The 27,866-nt window shown below is 40.9% G+C and overlaps 1 protein-coding gene and 1 long non-coding RNA gene across 2 annotated transcripts in view; one reads left to right on the top strand and one right to left on the bottom strand.

Moving 5' to 3' along the window:
* LOC146495449 (protein Wnt-2b-A) overlaps window positions 1-641 on the top strand; it is a 15,199-nt gene extending 14,558 nt beyond the window's left edge. The window contains exon 5 of the mRNA XM_085146003.1: window positions 1-641. This exon is cut by the window's left edge and continues 2,213 nt beyond it. The gene's annotated coding sequence lies outside the window, so the exon portion shown is untranslated.
* The window catches only part of LOC146495448 (uncharacterized), a 22,981-nt gene extending 1,623 nt beyond the window's left edge, over window positions 1-21,358 (bottom strand). Inside the window, exons 1-3 of the long non-coding RNA XR_014871546.1 lie at window positions 17,327-21,358; window positions 11,640-15,342; window positions 4,533-4,640 (exon numbers count right to left, since the gene is read on the bottom strand). This is a non-coding gene — a long non-coding RNA (uncharacterized LOC146495448). The remainder of the gene's footprint in view (window positions 1-4,532; window positions 4,641-11,639; window positions 15,343-17,326) is intronic.
* Window positions 21,359-27,866: the final 6,508 nt, after the last annotated feature.

Here is a 27,866-nt window from a genome sequence, read left to right as displayed (position 1 = left end):
CTTGGTCAGCTTAGATCATTTCCTGTTTGGTTATTGGCACAGTAGGTTAGGATTACTCACTAAATTAATTACTGCATTTAGGATTTTTTTTAATTGTGTAGCTTAACTAACACAAACAGTAAGATGCAGAATAGCCAAAGTAAACAAACCAAAAGTAGGACACAATTTTGTAAAGATCCGTCACATTTTAGAGACTGCTCTGCTCATCTCGAGGAAAGTTTGTGGAGGTGGTTGGTTTTCCAGTCCAGCAAGGAATTATTTCATGATTACTGACATTACAGGTGTGCCAGCGTGTTCTGACTTCCAAATAAAGAAGCCCCCCCCCCCCCCCCCCCCCCCCTTTTCCCCTGTTGTAGCAGCGCTTGCCATGTTTCCAGTTCTCAGCAATTAACTTAAGTGGGCTATTATCAAAATCAATACAAACAATGGCCAAAGCTGCAACATAAAATCTAGGCTGTAGTAAATCAAAGTTATCCGTTAATCCCACAAGGCCAAGTAGCCTGACTTGGATCACTGCTTTGAGAGGAGCTTAGTGGTAAAGTCACAAGGCGCTGCTCAGATCGAGCTACATTTTCTGCATTTTCTCTTTAAAAAGCAGAGAGTTTTCAAACTGGTATAATGAAAAATGCTGCTGTAAGTGTCTTTGGATTTTTTTACAGTTTTTGTTTTCACATTTTCTAAATTTTGTGTTTAAAAATAATTTTAAATTTCAAAAAACTCCTCCTGTGTCTCAGTACTGACAGTTAAAGAGATTTATAAACCTTCTGCCGCGGCTGTAATGCGTGTCAGTCTGAGCTCTGGGAGCCGAATGACAACAACTCTGAGAATAGAGAATGAACTCCGGTTACATATATATCCGTGAACACTCATGCTAGAGGTAGATAGGCAGAACTTAAGCTTACACTGGAAGAGCGATTTCAACGACGGTGGGGAGGAAGACGCCGACTTAAACCGGTAGATTTAGGAGAGAAAGAAATGTATAAGGTTACCCAGAGACCTGGCAGGCGTGTTTATCAGCAGATCTTAATCTGAGCAAAACTACGTTCCTCACAATTCATCATCATTACCCGCCCCGTGTGGCGCATCTCTTTGACCGCCCTCCATCCACCTCCCCCCTCCCTCGACCACCTCCGATACAGGCGTCCTGTTGGTGGGAATCTAGCCAGAGATCCACCTCGGGGGTGGTCTGGGTGTCGGCCATGCGATCTGTTTTGCACACATATTCACATGTACGTACCTGCACGCTTGCATAGCCCCCCATCACTGCTCCCTGAACTACCCTATCACCTGTCTGGTAAAACCCTCAGCGTGTTGGCGGTCCTTCCTACTGTGTCACTCACCGATCATGACCAATGCATCGTGTTTGTGTATGTGTGCAGGGGGATGTTTACGCCTCAAGGCCAGAAGAACCTGTTCTCAGGTTTAATGTGAGTCGAGTAAGGTCGGGGGTCATAAAGTTTAGGCGTATTAACAGAAAAAGCTCTGGCACTGTGAATGACCAGCAGCGATTTGCTGCCTGTTGACACCTCCTGAACATTAAGAGCTCGCTCATGTAGCTAAGCTCTCCTCAGGCTGGCCAGCGATGAGGTAAAGCTATTCAGGAGAACACCTGCTTTGCTGGATTTAAATCTGGCCTGCAGTGAGCCGCTCACTCTTGTCAACTCCTTCACTCATCTTTTATTCTTTCGCTCTGCCTCTATTTGATGTGGTGGGTGTCAGCCATTAGGTATTACATGGTGTAGCTTTGCAGAAACACTGTTGGATTGGAGGGCCTTTGGGAGCAGCAGGAGGTGCAGATTTGTTAGGGAGCTCGAACTAATATTTACGTGACCTCCCGAGACCTGCCTGAGGAGTGTAAAGACAGAAAGCATGAGTATGAATTGATGTAAGTGGAAAAAGGGATTATGACATTAAAGATTTATCTGCTGAGATCCACTGCAACTGCCCTCCACCCCCCAAATTGTCCAATTTTTCACTAACTGCTGCCTTTGCTCAGCCGCTCGTGTAGCTGAGTGACTGCAATGCATTGTGGTACAGCAGTGCAGCGCAAAAACTATAGTCAACACGTTGGTCTGAGGCTTGCCAAATCAATCCTGGCAACAAAACTTTCCTCTAAACTTTTTCACACATACTGTTGTAGATGCAATATTTCCCTTGCTTTTGCAAGTCAGTGGACCTAAAGGAATTTTCCAGAGCAGAAAGCTTGTTTGACCTGGTCCATCATCAATTTGTCATCACTAATATATTCGTGATTTAACTCCTGACTGCTGGGCCAGAAGTCAAGCTTAGTGTTGGCTTGAAGAATACACAGACGAGAGCTCAGTGCTGAGCCGGAGTCACACAGTTAGAGAGTTAGTCGCTGTGAATTCTTCACCGTACAAGGTGTGGGCCGCAACGTGACGAGGTTTGTATATGTGTGTGACAGTGAGAGCGTGTTTATCTCCCTCCCTGTGTGGGAATTTACAGACACACCTCGCAAGGCACAAACAACAGTGACCTGGAAAAATAGCCGAAATTCCACCAACATACCAGGAAATCTGAGGGTTTAGGCTGACAATACACACGCAAGACAGAGGTGTGGGAAATGGGAGAGATACAGGGTCAGGGTTAAACTGTGTCGGCCTCACAGATACAGATACCAATGAGTGATACCAGCTGACACACGCTGATGCTGACACGAACAGTGATACCGTGGCTACCTGAGTGGCATTGACGGATAGATCCTGGAGCGCACACACAAGCACGACTTCTAATTAGCATGTGATGTGCCAAAAAGCTATCCTTGTTCCTCAGACTTCTGGAAGTGGGAACAATATCTAGTGTTACAAACCGTCCAATCTGATTTTATAAAAGTCCCTTTTTTGTTGAGGTAAAGTAGTTTAACTGCACATTTAATCTCTGGGATATCTCATTTTCATAAAAAGAAGTGAAATTTCAATAATCCCAGCTTTTCTACATGTTAAAGAAACGCTTTGGTTGAGCTGAGAAACATTTGTTAGTAGTGTGAAATTACTGTCCTGTGATTATAAAAAGTTTCTGTTAATTCACAGAAAAATTCCTATTTATTTATTTATTTTACTGTGGAAATGTGAAAAACAAATTTATATAGCCAAAAGTGGAAAAACATGACTTTTAGGGCCGGGTATCATCACTGATTTCTAGAATCGATTCGATTCCGATTCAATTCAATTCGATTTGAATCTGGGAAATTTTGACAGTCAGAAATATTATAATTCAGATCAGTACATTTATATATTTTTGTATCTATAAAAAGGAAGCTGACACTTTCCAGACTTTATCAAAGGTGTGAGCGTCACAGCAGAGGCCTTTGTGTCAAAGTAGCTGAAGATAAAACACAGAAAAACATGAAGGTGATTTTCCTGGACTTTTGTAAAAATATTCTGCAGTACATCAAAAATGAAAGAAAACCATTAATCAACATATGAACATTACCTCTGAAATTACAGCGGTTTGATTAGAGACACAGCGTTTTGCATTTTGTATAATTTCAAAAAGTTTGAATTTGTTCGGAAGCCTATTGAACGGCAGAAATTAGGTTTTCTTTTCGGAAGTAAGTAAAAGGGAAAAAAAAACATCGTCCGACAGCCTGTAAACAATGGTAGTCTTGTGTGTAACAAGCAAGCGAATAATGCAGAAAACAGATTTCGGGGATAGACGGGAAACTGTTCTTGAAGTACACACAGAGAGAGAGAGAGCTGTGCATGAAGTGTGATTTTATTGTGGTGGAAGCAAAACAGCAAAAGTCAGAGTGAGTTCATGACGATGTTTATGTGAAGTTTAGTTTGGATCTTCTTTTGCTGCTGGTTCGGTCAATATTGTTTGGAGAGAGATCAAACTAACAGCTTTAGAATCAGCGCAAAAAGGGCGTAAACGAAAAGCGCGGACCCGCCGAAACATCAGAATCAGCGAGCTGTCGGCTTTCAGCCCCGACCGTGTCCGTGCTGTAGGGTGAGAAAGGCGACATCTCACTGATTCTGATCCGCAGGTCTGCGCTTTGTGTTTACGTCTTTGTGCAGAAGCCGTGTTCCTGCTCTCATTTACTGTTTTAAATGTTTGGTGGTTGTTGAAATTTTGTGATGTTTCACCTGAGATTCTGGAATTTATATAAAAAAATCGATTCAGGATTTTAATGAATCGATTTCACGTTATCCAAGCCAGAATCGATTTTAATCGATGAATCGATTATTAAAACTCACCCCTAATGACTTTCCCCTCATTTAATTGATTATATGTTACTTAATCACTTTGGTGTAATATGAATGTCCATGTGGGTCTTTAACAGCAGGAAAGACTGAAAAACATATTAAACATACAGTTTAAAATCCAAACTTTATGCCCTCCTTGACATTTTTCAAAGTCGTTCAGCTGGGTGAGATTGGAGCTTTTGCTGGGCCGATTCTGGCCCCCGGGCCTTACGTTGGACACCTCTGTTTTAAAAAATCTCAACAACAATGCTCCCATTTCCCACACCTCTGTGGCAAGAAAGTAAAAGCATCTACTGGAGTGTATACCTGTACTCAAACATGTTCACAACTGTGTGTTTGTTGATGCTGAGAGTGGTGTAGATGCGTCGAGTCACTGGAGTCAACATCGCTCTGTCAGTCTCCGGTCGTCCTCACCTTGAAAAACACAAACCACTGAAGATACACACAAGTTCAGCCATGTGACGGATCCCAAACTCCGAGCGCACAAACAAACACTCTCCATGTGGAATGTGGGAGGCTGTTGTTTGTGTTTTGAGGTGCACATTGATCCAATGTTCTTTCCCCAAACACTCTGTAAATTTGCATTGGCACAGAAGTTGGTCCATACACACAATCACAGAAACCTGACATTATCTTTAGCTTCATGTCTGTTTTATTTTTCCTGCTACAGCCATTTGCAGAAGCAGCAAGCCTCCCTGCTTCGCCTGTCGTGATTTCACCTTCTACCCACATTGAGACAGTTGATCAGGAGCAAGGACACGCTACAGTAGCCCCTATCGCTCAGTAAACAGTGGTAAACAGAGCAAGCGCTCGGCATGAAATGGAGGAATACTGCACACGAAACATTTACATAGAGCTGCCACAGGAACAATATCATTTCAGTTTTACAATAAAGTGCTGCTCTAACAAAAACAACAGACGGAAACTCATCTGTCCCTCTGCCTGCTCGGAGTGGCTTGTTTATGCTCCGGCCTCCCACTCTGTGTAAGGAGATAATTCAATCAAGTATAATAGAGCTTTCACACGAGCTTAACCCAGCTTTAATCCTAACGCTGCCGGACCAAACCTGGAGCCTGATCTCATATATCTAGCATTTCGTCCTGAACCACAGCAGCAGATGAGAGGCTTTAAAGTGACTGTTCATAATTTAACATTAATGAAAATCAGAGGATGTAGTTTTACTGCTAAACAGTGAATCAGTTTAATGTTGTTTAAATTAACATTCATAGTTTATTTGGAAATTTAAAAACACAACTCAAAACTAAAGCAGTGAGGAAAAGATGACATCATAACGCAGTACAACAACCTGCATTATTGCAGATAAAGGTTTAGGTGGGAAATAGAAGCTTTGTATTGTGACTGGTGCCCCAGTGCCTGAAAGAGTGGTGGTATTTTAAATTGCACCCAGTCTGCCCCAGAGGCAGGGGCACACCACACCTACTTTTGGCAATACTCCATTGTGTCTACATCTCTCTCCAGTAACTACAGCCAACTACTGACATTGTTTTGATCCATCTCAGAGTGGAAAACTGTTCCTCTCGTGCAGAGAGTGTAGGGCCAGCCAGCAGCACTATAGTTAGTATACATTATGCATAACACATGGAACTTATGAATGTGTTGTATATACATTGTTCATGCACAGACTCACGCCCATAGTGTTACATGCAACTGATAAATTATCTAAAAGATCATTTCGTCTTATCCTCCATATATGTTTCACAGTTGCAAAACCTGTGCAGCAGCGTGCAACTTCACTAAATCACCACATGCTCTATTCAAACACATGACTATATGCAAACACTAAAACTGGGCCATAGAATTGAATTTATGGCATCTGCATGATGGACGCCTCGATATTACGGTTAAGAAAGCTGCAAGCTGGAAAATTATTTGAGACATATCAGAAACGTTTTCCATTCTGGCAACATGGAGGCATAGATGTTAACTGCACATGACTTTTATGCATGCACGTGTTAAACACGAGAGGGTAGCGTGATTTTGTACAATGCTAAGATAAAGCGCACTCACATCTTCATTACTGGCTAAGAGATCCAAATCTATCAAGTGTTTGAACTGGGATAGTTTAGAGGAGAGTAAACAACAGTCTAATGTGTTTATCAGGCACTAAAGCACACACCAACAGCTGTTTACCACACAGAGAGCCAGAACGCACACAACAACAGCACCAAGAACATGCAGTCTGATGGCACTGCACAGTATAAGTGAAAGGTGATGTTGAAAGGGCTTTGCTTTTGAAGTGTTTGGGAGAATGTGAAAGTATAATTACCCCCCATGTGAATATCCAGCTGCAATATACCACTATCGTTTAAACAGAGAAAGGGAGAGTGAGACCTTAAAATTTCCTACTCTATAGTGCCAGTCAATCAACAAATTGCTTAATGCATTCTGACAAATAAATACAGTGCCAGACAATCAACCAGAAGGAAGAAAGTGAGACATGCAGCCATGCTTTAAAATAAAAACGGATAAATTAACTATGCATAGAGTAAATGCTTCTTACAACTGGATTTAATGAAAAGAATGCCAGGTTACTTCAAAGACATAATTTAATTCAAAGGCATAGTTTCTTTAAATTTAGATGTGGACGAAAATGACATAAAAACAATTTCCTAAAAGTAACATTCTGTATGTATCGTAAAAACAACTTTTATGGCATGAAACCATGTTCATCCACTCTGAGTAATGACATGCTCCAACATACGATCTGAGCATTATTAAAAAAAAACAAAACCAAACCACTGGGATGTTTTGGGAGCTATGCTAATTTGCTGTGAGCTGGATGAAAAAAAAGCTTAACGCCCGTATAATAAATATGCATTTTCTCCCAGAAGTCTCTTAGACTAACTGAGTTTAATGGCTTAAAATAGCTTGCATGGCATAGTTTAAAACTCATAAAACCTCACCAACCAGCCACTTCAAAGTTACTAGTCTTAACATTAAAACTTGTTTTAAGACTGCGAGTGAAAAATTGCATTCAGTGGTGGGAAAAAAGCAACACTACCAGACACTGTTTGCATAACCTGTGCAGCAAGCAAAGATTGAAAAGTTAGAAGCAGCACTGATGGGAGTTAACAAAGCACTACACACCTGCAAAACTGCATATTGTGCAGCAAAGTTAGAACAGTTGTGTGGCGTAGGTGCAGCTCTTCCTGCTTCAGATGTTAGTGCTAATACTGATTTCATTAGGTACCCGTCTTTAATGCAAATATCTAATGAGCCAACCACATGGCAGCAACTTAGCGCATTTAGGCATGAAGACATGGTCAAGATGCCAAGCTAAAGTTCAAACTCACTATCAAAATTAGGAAGAAAAGTGATTTAAGTGACTTTGAATTGTTGTTGGTGCTGGATGTGCTGGTGTGAGTATTTCACAAAATGCTGATCTACTGGGATTTTCACATCTCTATTCATCTCTACCTGACTCTAGGGTTTACATAGAGGTCCAAAAAAGGGAGCAGCAGTTCTCTGGGTGAAAAGTCTTCTTTGATGCCAGAGGTCAGAGGTGAATGGACTACTTTCAATCGATAAAAAGGCGAGAGTAACTCCAATAACCACTTCCAAGGTATGGAAAAGAGCATCTCTGAATGAACAGCACATCGATCCTGGGCCTAGATATTCCATAAGGGGATGTTTTCTTGCCACAATTTGGCCCCATATTACCACGTGAGCATTGTTTAAGCCTACCTGAGTAATGTTACCTGACTATGTCTATCCCTATATGACTAAATGGTAAATGGCCTGCATTTATATAGCGCTTTTCTCAGTCCCTAAGGACCCCAAAGCGCTTTACACTACATTCAGTCATTCACCCATTCACACACTGGCGATGGCAGCTACGTTGTAGCCACAGCTGTCCTGGGGCGCACTGACAGAGGCGAGGCTGCCGGACACCGGGCCCTCTGACCACCACCAGTAGGCAAACATGGGGTTAGTATCTTGCAGTAGCATGCAGCCAGGAGGCAGCGTGGGATCGAACCACCGATCTTCTGATTAGTGGCTGACCTGCCACCTGAGCTACAGCCACCCCACCCACAGACTACAGTGTACCTATCTTCTAATGACTCCTTCTAGCAGGAGAGAAGCTCAAATAATCTCACACTGGTTTGTTGAACATGTCAGTGAGTTCAGGACACTGAGTTATTGAACTGAGAGCTGGAGAGCAGTTTTGAGATGAGGTTAAATGGAGTTTGCATCATGGATGACCAGCTGACAAGTTTGCAGCAACTGCTTGATGCTGTTATGTCAATGTGGACCAAAATCAGCGCCCTGTTGAATCTATGCAAAGAAGAATCAAGATGGTTCTGAAGCCAAAAGGGTGTCCACCCTCAAGTTGGACCTAATAAAGAGGTCAGTAAGTGTATGGACGGATCAAATCTTCTTCAGTTCGACAACCTGTCTCAGGTTATTTATAGTCTTAAGCAACATTTGACAGCAGACCACATTACTAACAATCCAATATTTAAATGTTTCTTTTTTTTAACCAAATAATAAAATATTTTTTTCATGTTTCGACAGCACTATCTTGTTTGTCTAAACTGTACACACACAACTTTGGTTACATGGAACCAGGCTGTTTTGTCTGCGCTGTGTAACTTCCTGACTCTCTTTAAAACCAGGTTAGCTTTTTCACATGTGGAGATTTACACAAATTAAGTCATGAGATTAAATAGCATTTGTTATTAAATTTAGTTATTTTTATCTTCTTTGTTTAATTTGACATGTGAGGTTTAGTGTTTGTATATACTGTGTGCGTGTGGGGGGTGAGTGAAGGTGGACAGTTGCAGTATTTCAAACAGCTATTTTTGTCTGTCCTGTGAGCAAGGACCTCCCACACTGCTGTTTGTAAGAATATTTTTCATGCTTAGGTTAAATAACCAGGTTGTTTAACACAATCTCTGAGTGAGAGGAAGCCTGAGAAACTTTTCCTGGAGGAAAAGTTTACTGGTAGTTAGTGAGAGAGGTGACGATGAATCAGACGATCAGCGTGTAGCAGTGTGGCTTCACGCTGAGAAACAGCACTAGAGATGTGATGCTTGCTTTGAGAGTGTTTATGGAGACGTACAAAGAAGGTAAGGAGGAGTTGCACTCTGTCTTTGTGGATCTAGAGAAAGCAAATAATAGGGAGCCAAAAGAGGAGCTGTGGTACTGTCAGCAGTAGGAGTGACAGATGGGATTACATCAGTGATCTGATCAGAGCCCCACCTTGTTTGACATGGTGACAGATGAGGTCAGGCAAGAGCATCCTTGGACTATGATGTTTGCAGATGACATTATGAACTGTAGTCAGATTAGGGAGCAGGTGAAAGAGAGTGAAGACGGAAAGACCAGAGGAAGTGAAGGTGGATGAGTTTAATTTCCTGGAGTCAATGGACAGAGCGCAAGAAAGGTAAAAATGAGAGACAGACAGGGTGGAAATAGTGGAGACAAGTATCAGAGGTGATTTGTGACAGAAGGACAGAAGGTACTGAGATCTTCAATTACGTACTTTGGAGATATTGGCACCAACAGAAGGACATGAGCCTGAGCTGAAAATGCTAAAATTTCTATGACCCAAATGGAAAGGATTGAGCAGTTTGGAGACAAAGAGAGAAAGATAAGCTGAGATGGTTTGGATATGGGCAGAACAGGGATAGTGGGTATATTAGTGAAGGATGTTGAAGATGGAACTGCTAGACAGGAAGAAAAGAGGGAGACCAAGTCAAGACCAGTGTTGGTCAAGTTACTTGAAAAAAGTAATCAGTAACTAATTACTGACTACTTCCCCCAAAAAGTAATCTTGTTACTTTACTGATTACTTATTTTCAAAAGTAATTAATTACTTAGTTACTTAGTTACTTTTTAAAAACACGATTTACAACCTGAATAGGTGATAAAGTGATAGATCTTTCAGCCCAATTCTACTTTTTCTACATAATCATCATACAAAATGTAATCAAATGGAAAAGTCTCTTTTTAAAACTTGTTTTATTAGTTTTAATCTTTTAACTTTATGCAACAAGCAAAAATTTAATTATATGCAACATTCTCTGACTGGAAGAAATTAGTTTAACATTTAAACCTATTTTCTGCACATTCCAGCACATAAAATAAAATAAAATATTTATAGTGTTTACACTCACTCTTTCAAATAGATGCAAGTAAAACACAGCAGAAAATAAATAAAGTCAAAGACTAGCGGTCCTGTTGCTCTATTTTCACCTGTAAAGCAGGAGTAGGATAGGCGGAGGGTTACCCTGGTGCAGGTGTGCAGCGGTCAGTGGAAGAATCCGCGAGTTTCTCTGTGAGTTTCCCATTACGTCGTAGCTACTCGCTGCTTGTTTGGAAGTTTAGGGTTTTTTTCTCTGTAAAAAGAAGTTTTCTTCCCACGCACAACGGACACTAATGTTTTTGTCACTTTTTATGGAATCAAACTCAAAGTAAGGTCAGTACTTCCACGCTTTAAACGCTGCACGCTCATACTCTCTCTGCACTCGATATATGATCCATTGTTGATCTGCACACAGCTGTTGTCACGAACGTCGCACTCGCTTACGTCACTGTCATGAGACATTCTCGCAAAAAAATCACGGTTTTAGTAACGCAGTAACGCAGCGTTCCTACGGGAAAGTAACGGTAATCTAATTACCGTTTTTGCAATAGTAATCCCTTACTTTACTCGTTACTTGAAAAAAGTAATCGGATTACAGTAACGCATTACAAGTAACGCGCTACTGCCCATCTCTGGTCAAGAGTGAGGAAGATTAAAAGGAAAGTACATTACAAGTCTTTATATGACCTCTATTTTTTTAAGATTGACATTTTATTTTACAAATTAGAGATCAGAGGGATCCTGGATGGCATAAAGAGCATTTTTGTTGGATTTACTGTATGTTATCAAATCTGTTTCAGTCACATATTTTCTGTAGGATATGATGGTTTTAGAACTGACTGAATCTCTTTCTCTTTCTCAATATGTAAGAAGAAAAGGGCCAATAAAATCACAAACACAGCACATCCAATATTATGTGATTAATATGAAAATCCAAAATGCAAAATTGGTGTAAATGAATCAATCCATGAATCTATTATAAATGTTGTGGGTGCGATATGTACCCTGTTTTGCAAATATGAGTGGAATCTGCATGTCACGTGTGCAATTACCCAAGAAGCAAGCACTGGAGGCGTGGTTGGGAATCTTAGAGCAGACCCTGTTCAGATAGTCTGATAAATGCTATCTGCTAAAGTCTGCAGAGATTGCTAAGGCTGGTTTCTATAGCACCAAGGATTCTTCATGCCTCTTTCAGGCCCTGTGTGTATACTGTCATGTCAGAAAAAAACAGTATCATCTGGCATCTCCAGACATCATTATCACAACCATCGACTGTCCAGTCCTCACACACACACGGTCATTACCTTTGGCGATATGCAGCACTCTGACAACTGTAAGGACGGTGGTAGGTTGAGGGGGTCTGAGTGTGGGACCGAGCCCAGAAGAAAGAGGCCTCTCTGGTGTGAGGAGGGCAGGATCAGTGTGGCACTCAGCCCTGTCTGGATCCAGTAGTGAGTGTGATGCGAGAGGGGATGGTAGGAGATAAGTCCACTTCACCAAACTCAATGGGACACTTCAGCAGAAGCACAGCTCTCACCCTGAGCACCGTCTGTCTGAGAGTATGAAGGACAGAGACTTTCATTTGATTACAACAAAATTCAAATGAAATACTGCTTACTTGTGTTAGTTTGTATAGTCATTTATGGTCTGAGTAGCACCACATAGTCCAGTGATGGTGCATCTAATGAAGGCAGCATCACTGCAGAGGATATTTCATTTCTATAGGTACGCACAAGCATTTAAGTGTGTGTGCGCACAGTGACAGAGACAGATTAGGTGTCTGAGAGGGACAGATGGCCTTACAACCAACCTCCACTCACTCATTGAGTGAGATAAAGAGCCACATTCTCTCTCTCTCTCACACACACACACACACACACACTCCATTGCTGGCATCCAACCAATTGTGTGGAGAAATAACTCAACCCTTAACATGAACAAATAAGTGTGGATATTAGGCCTGTGCTGGGTCCGCTGAAAAACTGTAGATTCATCACAAGCTTCAAACAAACAGATTAGAAGACGACCGTCGTGGTATTCAAATGGACTTATAGGATTTGTCCGTGTATATACTCGAGCTGTGTGAGATTCGGGAGGGTTAGCAAGTATGAGTGTGTTTGTGTGTGTGTGTGTGTGCCAAAACAGTGACAGGACATTCTTCTACAAACAGGTTTTCAGCAAAGCTCTTATCTCTCTTCTGCTCTCTCCTCATCCATCCCCTTGTTTCGTCCTCTCGTCTGCTGGAAGAAACGCCTTTTGATTACATTTCCATCACAAAAACGCTTGCAGAATGCAGCCTATTTCTCAGGAAGACAGCGCTATAATAGGTAGACGCTTAAACCAGAACAAATGACGGACAAAGTCAAGCAGCATTACTGGTTTGTGAGTGTTTTGGGAAGGTCTGTGTTTCCGGGTGACCCCAGTGGCCCAGCCTGCCTGTCTATTAGAGCTGGGGCTATTAGAGCATCAGAAAGTGGGAGCATCCCCTCTTGCCATGGTGATAAGATCAAGGCATTCCGACAGCCAAAGCGGTCATTACCCTGCGCTCTAGCCCATAATGTTCCTCTATTAAAACACCCTGTTGCCATGGAAATGCAGCTGTGGCCATTTAAGTCATTTCTTGGCCCTGCTGTCTCTCTGGGTCATTGACACACACATGCACACAAACACACAATGCACTGACACGTCGACTGATAAACATTTACACATGCACGCTGCTATCTGGGGGCACTGTTTCCCTCCAACACGCACAGCAGGAACACGCACAGGTCCTGCTGTCTGGGCGTCTGGCTCATACGGGGTCACGGCTGACCAGGCAGGAAGATGGCGAACATGGATGTCAGACGGTACAGTAAGACCGCCGGGAAGGCGGAGCCATTGTTACAGAATTTGGCTTCAAACACAGTCACAGACATAGTCAAGTGGACGGATAGGAGGCTGACAGAAACACACGACAGATGCGTGCACAACACAAACACTGATCAGAGTAAACAAACACGTCGGGATGTTCAGAAGATTTCGTGTCAAACAAAGCCGACCCCCCCGTTCCACTAATCCTTTCGTGTCATCAGTAGACACCTCCTACGCTTGCACACACTTACAAACACACACACCAAATAATTCTTATAAACCGCCAACTCGACATCTTCCAGAAAAGCTTACCTAACCCTACCTATTGAGCATACTGTAAAGCTCAGGTTTATTGAACTCAGTTCATCTCTGTTCTGCTTTTTTCTAAATGCACCAACTTTCAGAGTTTTGCTCTTAGTTTAGTTGTTCTTGGCCTGTCTTGGGGTAGGAAATAACATTATAGTCTGTGTGGTGAGGGTTCATCAATAGCCCTTCTTGTTCTGCTACCTTAGGCTCAAAATCCTGAAAAACAGAACCACAAGCTAAATCTAGAATAGTAATCATTGATCATCAGATCCTCCTTCTGCTTGTGTCTTAATATCCCACCTTAAGAGACATCTAAATGGATTTGACAGGTTTAACAATTCATGTGATATTTTCTGTGCCTTCAATGTAATTTATTTTAATACAAAAGCACCTCATTCTACCAAACACATGGGTGATATCCTGAATGAAACTTGTAGTAAAACGTGCTTTGAATTCCATTTTTTAAAATGCCATATAAATACCAGTCCATTTGCCATAGTGGTGTCGAGCAGTAGTTCTCCAGGTTTCCTTCGGACATTTCAGACCTGACGATTTTCACAGGTCAAAGTATTGCATGAATCAACCATCAGACACTGTAAAGTGTGTCTGATGGTTGGCGATGATCCCAAACATGTTGCCAATGAAGTAAAAGTACACATAGATAGAATTCCACACAGTGGAATGCAGTCAGTCATGGATTGGTCTTCCAAGAACATGACAACAAAATTAATGAAGCAATGTATGAACATCGTGACAGAAGATAAAAGTCAGCCAGTATCCAAAGAACAGCTTTGAATGTCCTTCTCCAAAAAACCTATAAACTACAAACTATACCTGAAGTCTACTTAAAGCTGTATTAAAGAATAAAGGTGGTCAAACCAAATATTCACTTTCAAAATAAATCACTGGATCGGTTTCCAATTTTCCTATAGAAGTATAAAGGAATGAGGGGTGGCTTGAGACTTTTGCACAGCACTGCAAGAAATCTAATAGCTTAAAAAATCGTTGAACTTAAAAAATACAATAAATATACCACAACAAAACATTTAAATTTGACATTTTACAAGACCCTCATTCTATGATCACTGAGCACTGCAGAAATACTCTACATGCAAGTACATGCAAGCTTAATACAACAACTTTAAACACTTCAAAAGATCAAAAACACATAAATAATCTACAGTTTGTTTTAACCGTATACTTACATTTATCAGAAATATGGATGCTGAATATTTGAGAAAGTCAACAGTGTCCCTTATACAGAGCAAAGTGGCCAAAGTTTGAATGTATGAAACTTATGAGCTCTGCCTTATCAAAGTCATTTACTACCAGCTGGGGGTCATAAAGGAACTGAACAATTCTTGCACAGTAGCCTGCATTACATTCACCAGTATAGTGATTTATGTGGGACTTTATGTGGGACTACTACTTCAGCAAAGGTGTTTTCTATAATCCTTTTGCTCCTGGCTAATGTCCTGTAACATTAGCTTGTCTTGTATCACAGTTTAGCTAGCTTTTTTACACAGCTGTAGAAAATACCAACATATAAAATACTGATAATCTGAACTGTGGTTGAGCTAGGTGGCAGCTTAGCTAGCTGTTTTCATTAATTACTTTACCAGCTGTACAAGCTAACTATTGTCAGATTTATATAGCTTACCCAGGTTACAGCTAAGGTGCTAATAATAGCTAGCACTACTGCTAGAAAATTCATATAAAATAGAAATGCCAAATAACTTAACTGCTAACTTGCGCAATCATATTGGCATGCACTCACCTACATCTTTATCAGGTACATATGTTCAGCTACTCATCATGGAAAAAACGAATCAGCCAATCACAAAGCAGGACCTAGGGTTGCCAACTCCCTGAGAAATAAATAAGGGACACCTCGTGGCCAGGGCCGGGCGACCCAGTTGTCTTCACCCTTCCCAGTGTGGTGAATTTTTTAGCTCTTTTTTTGTGTGAAATTATTATTTTTAACCATTTGACTTGAATTTGATTTAAGTAGATGCGTATTCTTTGTGATATCAACACATGGGAAACAAAAATCATTTAGCCATTTATTTTTAGCTCAAAATGACAACATTAACACAATAAAACAGGTCTCTTTCTTAAACAGAAGCCTGTCATGCTTAACTTTTGATAATAAAAGTAAATCTTTCTTTAAAAGAACTCTGTCCTGCTTAACTTAAAATTATATAAATTAATAGAAAACAATAGAAAGAAAAATATTCTTGTAACAGTGCACATTTAGTGCATTTAGTGCAATTGGCTTCAGTAGAGGCATTATTTCAGCTTTTGCTCCCGTTTGTAAACCCACTTGTTCCCATGATTACGCGTCATAACTCATCATCATTATTCATCTATGTATTACTTTTATGTATTACTCATCTATTTGTTGTAATCATCTATCCTTGCAGTTGTTTATTACACAAAATAAATTATATTATCACACTTCTGGCCACATAGCGCTGATATTCACTGCACATGCCCATTTTAACCTTAACCAGAGGGTTTAAAAACAAACAAACCAGTGTTTACCATATCTGGTTCTCCGAGGCCTGGTAGACAAAAATTGGTTAAGGGTTCCCCGAGCTTTCACGCCCCTCATGTTCTTCATGTGCTCACCATTAGAAGCACGCCTATGGAAAAAGTGCGCCGGCACACAGTGCAGTGCGCTTTATAGATGTTATCGTGCACTTTTCCAGCCAGGTGTTTTCCTTTTCCCATTCTTCCCTGCACTTTTGCAGCCTTTTTTTTCTTTCTCTGAGAGGAACAAACATTGCTGGTCTAATGCCTGGCTCACACTGTGCGATTTTTGGCCCATTTTGAGCCGATTTTTGAGTCGTGCGACCAATTTGGTGATCGGCCCGATTTTGGCCTTCATCGTGCATCGTGTAGTATACGTGGGGTAACGAGAAGCGATTAACACCTCACGACCAGCTCCCGATCATCAATCGCTCGTGAGGGTGTCACCGCAGCCGCTCACACTGCTCACGCGCAAACACGTAAACGTCGGTGAAAAAGACGGAGCAGCACGGCTGTGCAGCGTGTGATCTGGACTCAAGCGATGGAGGCACAACTTGTAGAACTTTGGAAAGCTCATCCGAGCCTTTTCGATGTGGCATCACCAAATTATCACGACCACAACAACCGTGAAAATAGTTGGATTTACATTGCTGCTCAATCACAGCTGCCTGATCATGTTTGTCATTAGTAATTTAGCAAAGTTGATGGTGGTGTGTGTCTGTGTGAGTGAAAGACAAAGAGGGAGAGCGAGCGACAGATTTTCTGTTATAACCTTCATTTTATGGAGGCACAGTGTGACTCAGGTCGCGTCAGAGCATCGGGCGGTATAGTGTGAGACCTGCATCGTGACCTACGAACTTATAACCCATGCGAGCCAATCGTGCAGTTTGAAAATCGCAGTGTTTGCCCAGCTTCAGGTGTACTGTCGTCTGAGACTTGCACCGCAGTGTCGGCGTTTGTTTCCCTGTTGGCCATGCTTTTTCTTGTGGTCATCTGTTGTCTTCCGGTATTTTCTCCGCAAGCGACCTTTCCTCAACCAATGAGATGAGCGGTAATCTGAATTGTCATACTCGAATTGTCATAAGTGTGCTGTCAGCTCATTGGTCACAAAGCAGGGGCGGGGCTGGGAATTATGTTTTCAAACAAAGCGTTAATTACATTAAAACTTATAGACTACTTTTGATTCTCACTGTATTACGGGACAAAGTGCGTCCCTTATTAGCTCAATACGGGACGTGTACTTTTGTTTCTAAATACGGGACGATTCCGTTTTTTAAGGGACGGTTGGCAACCCTAGCAGGACCCCAAGTCGCTACCAGTACACATCCTCAGGACAGCCTGAATTAAACTAAGCATCAACTGAACAAAAGTCATTTTTAAGTGACTTTGAATGTGGCATGGTTGTTGATGTCAGAAGATCTGGTCAGAATATTTAAGAAACTGCTGATCTATTGAGATTTCCCAACAGAACCATCTCTAGGGTTTATAGATAATGGTCCTAAAATATATATATCTAATAAACAGCAGTTTTCTGTGTAAAAATGAGGTCTGCAGAGAACGGGCAGAGTGCTTCAAGGTGATAGAATGGAAACAGTAAATTTAATAATCCCTCTTTACAACTAAGGTATGCAGAAGAGCATCTCTGAATGTGCAACATGTAATCTGGAAGCTACAGCAGCAGAAGACCACACCATGTGCCACTCCTGGAAATTAAGGCTTAGTTCACACAGGCTCACCAAAACAGGACAACAGAAGTGGATACATAAGATTAGAAATACGTTCTTGGCACACCTTTAGCCTCCCTGTGTCAACTGAGCATTGTTACAATGTCACAAGCTTCCTGAGTACTGTTGCTGATGATGTCTATCCTTTGATAATTACAGTCTACCCCCGTCACAAAGCTCAAATCATCACTGGTTTCTTGAACATGACAGGCTACTGTACTAAAATGCCCTCCACAACTATATAACATCAAGAAGGGTTGTTTTTTGTTTTTGTTTTTCATATCAAAGCACAAAGAAAAAAGTATTTTAATTATACAGGAAGAGCCAATAGCAAGTCAGCCTATACTGATATATACCATATGATATCTCACTGAAGGTCATGAAATAGTCAAGATATACTGGCACCACCAGGTTTGACATCTTTTCTGACATTTCTCATCAAAGTCTTTTCCCCTCTTTTTCTGTTTTTTGCTCTTCCTCACCCTCCAATTTTTTATGGTTTCCCATTCTTTCTTCTCTTCTTTCAGGTATTTATAGTTATACCAAATTATTCTCTTTTCTTTATTAAGAGGGGGCGATTGTGGCTCAAGAGTTGGGAGTTCACCTTGTAATCGGAAGGTCGCCGGTTCGAGCCCCGGCTCGGACAGTCATGGTCGTTGTGTCCTTGGGCAAGATGCTTCACCTACCGCCTACTGGTGATGGCCAGAAGGGCCAATGGTGCGATATGGCAGCCTCGCCTCTGTCAGTCTGCCCCAGGGCAACTGTGGCTACAATGTAGCTGCCTCCACCAGTGTGTGAATGGGTGGATGTCTGGGTGTGTAAAGCGCTATACAAATACAGGCCATTTACCATTAAATTAAATTTTAATGGTATTAAAATTCTCCTCTAGTTGATTGTATTTTTCCTCCCTGTCTTTATGCTCATTCTTCAGTTCTTCATTTTGTGTTTGTCTTTTCAAACTCTTCTTTGTCAGAATTGGTCCCTTTGTACCAGATATCATATCTCTGCACTGGATCATTTGGTGTGTGCGATCTCTCGGGGTACAGCTTTCCTTTCGAAAGACTTCACATACCCTTTGGAGGTGTACCTCAAACTTATTGCTGAGACTTAGTGCTCCAGTGAAGAGGTTTAAACAAATCCTTTGTATTTTGGATAGAGTCACAAACAAAAAACACAAACACACTTTGTCCACACAGCAAACAGGATCAATTTAAAAAATCCATATCTTGAATGAAATCTATTAATTATAAGGCCTCATCTACTGTAAATATACCACTCACCTTTATCTTTTTATGGTATTCTTTCTCAACTGAATCATGAATCTAATACGAGGGGATCCACATATATGAAACACATGTACGTGTACTACACTCTACTCCTGGCCCAACTTCCTGTCCATTTTCAGCTTAAGAGTTTACTGATTGCTTTTAAGGCTCGTAATGGACAGACCCCAGTTTATATCACTAGTGTCGTTTGTTTATGTTCAGCTCCCAGGTCTCTCAGATTTACTGGCAAAACTCTCTTACATGTCCTAAGGTCAGGCCTCAAACGATAAGGTGACAGAGCTTTGCAGCTGCTGCACCACGTTTGTGAAATTGGCTGCACCTTAACACAAAAGGAGTACCCTTCATCTCTGCTTTTGAGAATACAGGCTCAAAACTCATCTTTATTCTTTCCATCCCACTTATCTCCTGTTTGCTGTTACCTCTGTAACTCTGTCTCCTGCTGTCCTCTGCTGGTTGTTGTAGTTGTTATTCATTTGCTTATTGCCGATGGCCTCTTAATTCTGTGTCCATGTTTTACATAATTACATACACATTTGTGTATATAGGTAGTCAGTGAAAGCTTTGTTTAAATGTTCTTTATAAATAAATTTGACTTAAATCTATTAATATCTAGATAAACAGACAAATTACAAATGTATTTCATTATTTGAGTGAACAACAAAAAATAATTGTAAAACTTAAATAAAAATAAAATAAAAACGTTCAAATGGAAATTTGATTTATAGAAACAGCAAGAGAAAAAAAAAGGGGGGGGGGGGTGTTACTATTGAACTGTTGCTTCAGCATTTAATGGGTTAAATCATGATAAGAGTCTTAAATAAAGATGATATCACTGAGTAGTCTGTTAATTTTTTGTGCTGTTTTTCACAAATGTGCAAATGTTCTCATCTCTCTCCTTCGTGGTTCATGTGTGTCAGCCAGTGTTGGGAAGGTTACTTTTAAAATGTATTCCATTACAGATTACAGAATACATGTCCTAAAATGTATTCTGTAACGTATTCCGTTACGTTACTCAACGAGAGTAACGTATTCTGAATACTTTGGATTACTTAATATATTATCATGCTGTTTACAACTACATGAATGTACTATTGCTGTGATTTATTACTGTTACTGAAGGTCCGCGGCTCCGAACCGTAGTAAAGGGACCTCTGACTAATACGGTGGGTTCGTGTCGGGCTCGTAGCCGAAAACTAGCTTTACTTTGTTGTCTGGGTCAACTTTGCTAGCAGAGACAGAGAGAGGCGTTGAAAGGCTGCTCCAACAGAACTTATTGTTTTTGGAGGAAAACACGAACACGGTGTACAGTCGAGTCTTAATAGCTTACTTACAACTGGGCTCGTCAGGCTCTCTTCTTGGCTGCAGTGGTTATTATTATATTTACATGCTTCCAGCTCCCGTTTCTGCTCGATGACAGCTCGTACTTTTCCTTTTTCTCCCTCCCTCGCTCACAGACACATAACGTGTATGGCAGTCCATTCTCCCTGCAGCACGGACTACACTGCCCATGATGCTACATTCTTTAGAGCTATACCTGTAGCATTCTGCCTGTTAGCTTAGCACAACAACAACAAAAAGGCCTCTCTCACCCAGGAAACACAGAGAGAGAGAGCGGCACCCTGTAACCATGGCAACCGTAACGCTGCCGCCTGGAACAACAGAACGTAGCTGTCAAACAAAACCCAAACAGTCCTGACCCGATACAATATGAAACAGGGAAGTACCGCCGTGTTATCCATTTATTTCAACAAAGTAACTGTATTCTAAATACCACCTTTTTAAACGGTAACTGTAACGGAATACAGTTACTCATATTTTGTATTTTAAATACGTAACGGCGGTACATGTATTCCGTTACTCCCCAACACTGGTGTCAGCCAAACACCTCTAACACATCTACTTTATTTATTATGATTATTTTGATTTTATGTTGATGTAAATCTGACGTTTTGGTGTCAAAAATGGAAATCTAAATATTCTTCTATTTTCTACCACTTATATGGGCATCCTATTGTCATTCTTATTTAATTGCTTAAGTTAATTACTTTAAACCTAAATCAGCAAAAAGTTAAAAAAAAGAAAAAAAAGAAGGTAATAGTAGTTTATTGTGGGTCTGCACTTCTGTGTGTATATAAGACCAAAGCAAACACACTTCAAGCCTGACACACATTGACCTCAGGGTTTCTGTGGGACCCTTGAGTGCATGTGCTTTATTTTAGGTGAGCAAACTGCACCACCATGTGAACCCACAGCAGCACTACAACTAAAGTACTAACTGGTCTTTTTTTGAAGACTAATTAGGTGTCCTCGCTTTTTTTTTTTTTTTTTTTTTTTATAAAAAACACATCACATAAACACATCTACCAGACAATAGCTCACTTAATTTAACTGTTTTATTGTAAGTTATTCTGTAAAGTTCATATGTAAATTGAATAAAAATGAATGAAAATGCTGAATAATCTAGAAGTGCACTGGTGCTGATTTTAATAGCAAAGGTTAAGTGCAGAGCTGTAGTAGCTACAGAGGGACAAAGCTGCTGAGCCATACGATGAAGTTATAGGAATGAGTTGATGAAGGTAGGTTAAGAAGAGAAGTGACAATCAGTGAGCAGCAGTTTGGCTTCATGCTAAGAGAAAACACCACAGATGCAATGTGTGGAGTTATTGTTATTAATCCTTTATTTATCCAGGTAAAAAATCTCATTGAGATTAAAAATCTCATTTTCAAGAGAGACCTGGCATCATGGCAACAAAAGTCACATACCACATAGGTATATAACATTAAAACAAATACAATATCCCACACCAACATGTGTAAAATATACAATAACAGATCAAATTAAGAGTACATTAAAAACAATTACACTGAGTAAAAGAGCTGTTCTCTCGTTCCTATAAGACAGACTTAAACTCTCCCAAGGTAACCAAGTCTGATCATTTCAGTTCCTTCTGCAGATGATTCCAGGAAGCAGGGGCAGCACATTTAAAAGCCTTTTTCCCCAATTCTGTTCTGATTTTTGGGACAATCAATTGTATGATTTTGTTCGAACGAAGGCTGTATTGGTTGTGGTTTTTACACATATAAACACATAAATAAGATGGAACCAGCCCAAGGAGAGATTTATAGATAAAGACCAACCAATGGGAGAGTCTGCGAATATGCAAAGATGGACATTTAGCAGCAGCATACAAAGAACAATGATGTACACGATTTCCATAGCCAGTAATAAAACGTAAAGCACAATGGTACACAGTACAGATGGCAGTGTGTCTTTAAAGATCTATGGAAAACAGAGGATGGTGCCAAGAGAGTAGCTGTGGTTCTGTATGTGAGGGTGGTGCAGGACAAGTATGAGGACAGTGAGACAGTAGTGATACGTGCAGTGGGAATGATAAATGGCTTTGAGGTGGGGGTTGTCCTGATTCAGTTTTGATGTGCTGAGAATAAACAACCAGTACTCAGAGCAGGTCCAGCCAACAGCAATGATTTATTAAGCACATGCATGTGGAGATGTACACAATACCACCTTCTGTGTCGATCTCAAAAAGGAAGCACAAAGGAATCTCAATCTGTTTCCTCTTATTCTCTTTTAGCAACATAAAAATAGGCAATGTTCTCTGCAACTCTGCACAAAGCTTCCTGTTCTGCACAGTTTCAGTCTGGGTAAAGAATCTAATGACCTCTGGCACAGTTTATAACTGAAAGGTGGCCTCGTTATTAAATGCATAAGACAAAATGCACAGCAAATAAAACAGAAAATATATTTTCCTAACAGGGTGGTGTTACATCAACGATCATGCCTCTTCTTGTTTGCAATGGTGATGGATGGGTTGACTCCTGAGGTCAGGCAAGTCTCAATAAACGGATGTTTGCTGACGACATTGTGAGCTATACTAAGAACAGGAAGGGGAGGGAAAAGAGCCTGGAGAAGTGGAGCAATGATTTGGAGAGAAGAGGGATGAAACTCGGTAGAAGCAAAACCGCATACACTGTCAGAGTGAAGACGCAAGGTGTAGAGATCAAGAATGGATGAGTTTAAATACCTGGGCTCAACTATTTAAAAGCACTGGACAATGCACAAGGGAGTGAAGAAGAGAGTGCAGGCAGGAGACTAGCGTCAGGCTTGATATGTAACAAAAGGATGGCAACAAGAGTGAAAGGGAAGATTCACATGATGGTAGTAAGATCTGCTGTGATGCATGGTGTGGAGAGAGTGACACGAACAAAGACAGGAGGTGAAGCTGAAGGTGGCAGAGTTGAAGATAATAAGACTTGTTTGGAGTGAGCAGGGTGGGCAGCGTTAGAAATATATCAGCTGTGTGGAGATGAAGTTAGAAAGCCAAGGCTGATTGTGACATGCGCAGAGGAGGGATCGTGGATATAATAAACAAAGGATGGTGAATATGGAGCTGACAGGCAGGAGAAAAAAAGAAGAAGACAGAGAAAAGACTTGATGTAGTAAAGGTCTAATAATAGAGGCCTATTCTGTTACATGCTAAGGTGAGACAGAGACATCTGCTGTACCGACCCTAAAGGTAGCAGTCAAAAGAAGAAGAAGTAGAAGAAGCAGAACACTTTAAGCTCTGCATTTGAATTCATATGAAATATTTTTTAATTCCTACTCTCATGCATTTTGGGGTTTGTGGTTTCTCTTTAATTTGTTGTATTTTTTACATTTTTTATTATATTTGTATATATAATAGGGACGCACCACACAGGGGAATGTGAAAATCGTATAACATAGAACACATTTTTTTACACTCTTAGAAATATAAGGAGCAGAAAAGGCGACTGATTGAAACCCTCAGTTAAAGTTATCAGGCCCTATTCCATTTTCTAAAACATGCTGACTTGTTTGATATGATTTGAGTTTGTTTCCTTTTTTGGGGGATTAGGGTATTTATAAAAAAGGATTTACATATTTATCTAATACGTAAAACACTCCCAGTTTGAGGTTATGAGGATACACAAATCCCTTGGAGGTTTTTTTAGCAGGAATCAAATGTGATACAACAAAGATTTGGTGTTACTTGCTCTGGTGACTCCATGTGAAGGAAGCAGCTGAAAGTAGCTTTTCTTTGGATTCTTTTTATGAACTGCAAACCAGTTGGTTATGGTAATGTACCAGAGGGCACATATGGACCCAGCACCACGGGGCTTAGGTGGGCAGCCCACTATAGGCCCCGTTACTGGAGGAATATGTGGGGCACATCTGGCCCTGTGCTGTTAGGTGGGGCCCAAATAGTGCCCGAAACCTACAGTGTTGGTATATTGTTAGTTTACTGCAGGCTTACATGGGCCCCCCTCTCTGCTTTGCTTAGTGTGGGCAGTCAACAGTCAACCCACATCATGGGCAAGCCCACTGGGCACATCGGGGCCCTACATTTCCCAACAGGACTTTGTAAAGTGTGAGTCTGCAAACCTCTGCTCTTGCCCCACACATGCCCCAGGGGGACAGGTTCTGACTGAGAACCCATCAGTTGTTTGAACTTTTCTTTGTGGCTTAATAAAACTCTTATTCCTTGTGTCATGAACCACCTCAAAGCCAAGACAAAACAAAAGGAAGGTTTTAAGACAAGTTGTCAAGCTGACCCTGTTGTTATAGTCTGTGTCATCTGTGTAATCTTTCAAATATGCCACATGTCCATGCACAAGGATTTTGCTTCTGATAAGCAATGTCTTGGCTGCATCGTGTGACCATGGAAGATGGAAAACTTGTCTCTATAAAGACAAGGTCACAAAGCAGATTCCTGTTGGAGAGATTAGAGAGAAAATGTTAGCTTCCAGGCCTTTTTTAAACAATTACCTAAAATGGGTGTGAGTGCTCTCCACGCCTCACACACCTGCCTGCCTCCTACACAACACCAGAGAGGGGAAAGATAAGAGCACACGGAGTCAGTAGGGTTGTGTATTCTGTTTTATCTCATGTCCAAGGTTTCATTTTCAAGGTTTCCCCTTTTAATTTCATTTGCAGTCGATTAAAGTTTCCACTGGTGTGTAAAGGCTGCACTTTGGCCTTTAAGGCAGGCAGTAGGGGCTCTATCTCTTTCTTTTTGTCCTCTTTTTGTGTTTCAAGAAGTCTCTCTTTGCCCTATTATCAGAAGTAGAAGAGTCACAGGGCTGTTGGTACTCCTATTTTCCCGCTTTGGACCTGGTTCAGTTTTTTTCAACCACTCAAACGCATTATGTAATGTAAAAAAGGGTTTACCTTTTATTTTTCAGAGTAATGATTACAGTTTTTTCTGATTGCTTAAGCACATTTTTTGTAACTATTGGCTATTTTTGCAAAACTCTACACACAAATAAGAAAACCTGTCACCCAATTATCAAAACATTGTAGTTCTCTTGCAAAAGCGAACACAGCTAGATTAACTCTTCACACCTTCGTAAAAATGGTGTTTTCGTATCAAACAGTACACACAAGCCATCATCTACTAAGCACACAATGCGCCAACTGCACACTGATGGTATGAATACAAAACACATCTGGCTTTTGCTTTCTCTGTGTACAGATGTCAATTGAACATTCTGCCTCTGCCCCCAACATCTGGACGTCTAGCAATTCTGTAAAGTAACAATTTCAGTATTTTTGCATGTATGGTACTGTTGTGTTTCTCATTAGAGTATGGCAGTGCTACAAAGTACTTACCGATTCTCATTTCGAAATGTCCTAATGATACTTGCCACAGTGTAGCGGCTCAGTTTAGGCTGAACCCGTTGGCCAGCTTCCCTCAGGGTCATCCCATGGTTGATGACATGGTCCACTATTGTAGCCCTGATGTCATCAGTTATTCTGTTTCTTACTCTTCTTACCCTTCCTCTTTCCCCTCCTCGTCCTCTTCTTGCTCCTCTTTGTCCTCTTCCTCTAACTTCCTCTAACCCTCTTGCTTCTTCACCTCCACGTCCTCTTCCTCCAACTTCTTCACCTCCACGTCCTCTCCCTCGGCCTCCTCTGATTCTCACTCTTCTCACTCTTACTGCTCCTTCCATTGTACTCCACATAGACAGCTTACCTGTGGCCTGTTTATAGTGCTTAGGCTGATTGCAAAGTGGACTAATTATCTAAAACAGTTTTCACATCTGAAAGTGTGCCAGACAGTTGGCAAAATAGTGTTAATGATAGCCATACATGTGTATAATTTTGCTAGGAGTGTGTTGGAAATTTGGTAATTGAGTGTAAGCAGTGAGTTGTGCCTACAGTTTTGCAAAGTGTGTGTTACAAAATTGCAAACTGAGTGCAAAGCAGTGTTTGTGCTTTTAGTTTTGCACACTCAGTGAGTGGTTTTGCTATAAGTGTTAATAGTTTTAGGAATTGTGCTATAAGAATCACAGTTAGGGTTTAAGCATTCAGAAAAAACTGTAATAATGATTATTAATTGGCTGAGCTAACAGGTGTTAATGCTCAATGAACACTTAAAAATAGTATTTATCAAGCTAAATAGGCATAAACAATCAAATCAATATAGAACAGTACTCTTAACACAGTAAGTGGCTTGATGAGCACTGTGTACTGAATCAGACAACTTGTTTCCTTCTTTTTTGCAGATAAGTATCTCTGTGTGAAGTGTATGTAGTGTAAAATTAAACTATGTCAAAAAATGAGGAAGAGTCTAAGTATCCTCTTTTTTCTGTAAGACAAATGGTTTCTGTTGACGACAGAGATTGAGGAATACAACCAGAATGTGGTTCTTTGTTTAGACTCATAAAAAGCAACACTGAACATCTTGTTCTGTGTGATGTGACTCATACAGGCTGTGGTATCAAAGCTGAAAATTATGGTTTATCTGGCTGAAACCTTGACGACTCAGGGCCTTACTTAAAAAAAAGTCATGCATGTATAATTTAAAAAGTCTAACTGAAAGTACTATAAACAAAACTCGGCGCATGCTCAGTATTTCAACTCAGTTTGTCAGACTCAGAGTAAACTCTTGCTCTGGCAGAGAAGCCCTGTTTTAGCACTGACATGCATTCAGACACCTCATTAACGTCTCGTATGAAAACACGGCATCAAACTGCTTATTTGTGTTTTCATTGAAAGACACAACCACACCGTTTTGTCGTTTTTATTTGTCTCTCACGTCTCCTTCGCCGCTTCTTCCGCACTTATATCTGTTCTACAAGGTGCACGAGCGCACAGGGCAGGCAGGGGAGGGGCCGGTTGCGTTAGAAGACTTGATTGGACAATCCCGTTTCAGAACAGAAAATGACCCAATGGGCTGCTGTCAGTGTTGTCAGTGTTTGCAGGGCCGGTGCGCAGCCACAAGTGGGTCGGGCCACAGCAGGGCAAATGCCCGATATGTCAGATCACAGGTCGAGGCCTGTTTGCCAGCATGTTCATCACTGTTATTGAATTTCCATGGCTTTGATAAACAGGCGGCTTGTTATTACCACCTAATGGCAATGTTTTGCATATCATTTTAAGCGAATATATATCTGTCTTCCTTTCTATCCTTGATCCCAGTTTAGGAGTGGGATGATGGGTTAGAGTAGAAGTCGTGTTTTAAATCATAAAGCTCAATGCATGCTATACCATTAATTATGTTTCTTTTTCTATTTTTGAGTCAAAAATAAAACAAAAACAAGTTAAGACAAATTTAATTATGGGCATTGTGTTGACCCATTTTGATTCAAGGAAAGAAGTTCAAGGAAGATAACTCAGCTTGTCTCGTGCCATTAGAATTAGTACGTGGTTTCCACACATATTAGAGCGAGATTACAGTCACGCAATTAACAGTGACGTGGCAGAGACTGCCTCGTCCTATGGAATCGCTTTATTGCCCTGTTATGTTTTGTTTGCCGACGCTCTCAGCTGATTTTGCATCTCAGCGCGTTA

The sequence above is a fragment of the Neolamprologus multifasciatus genome, chromosome 20, assembly GCF_963576455.1.
Source record: "Neolamprologus multifasciatus chromosome 20, fNeoMul1.2, whole genome shotgun sequence".
NCBI classification, from domain to species: domain Eukaryota; kingdom Metazoa; phylum Chordata; class Actinopteri; order Cichliformes; family Cichlidae; genus Neolamprologus; species Neolamprologus multifasciatus.
Note: the sequence above shows the minus strand (reverse complement) of the source record. Positions and strands in the feature narration are given on the sequence as shown.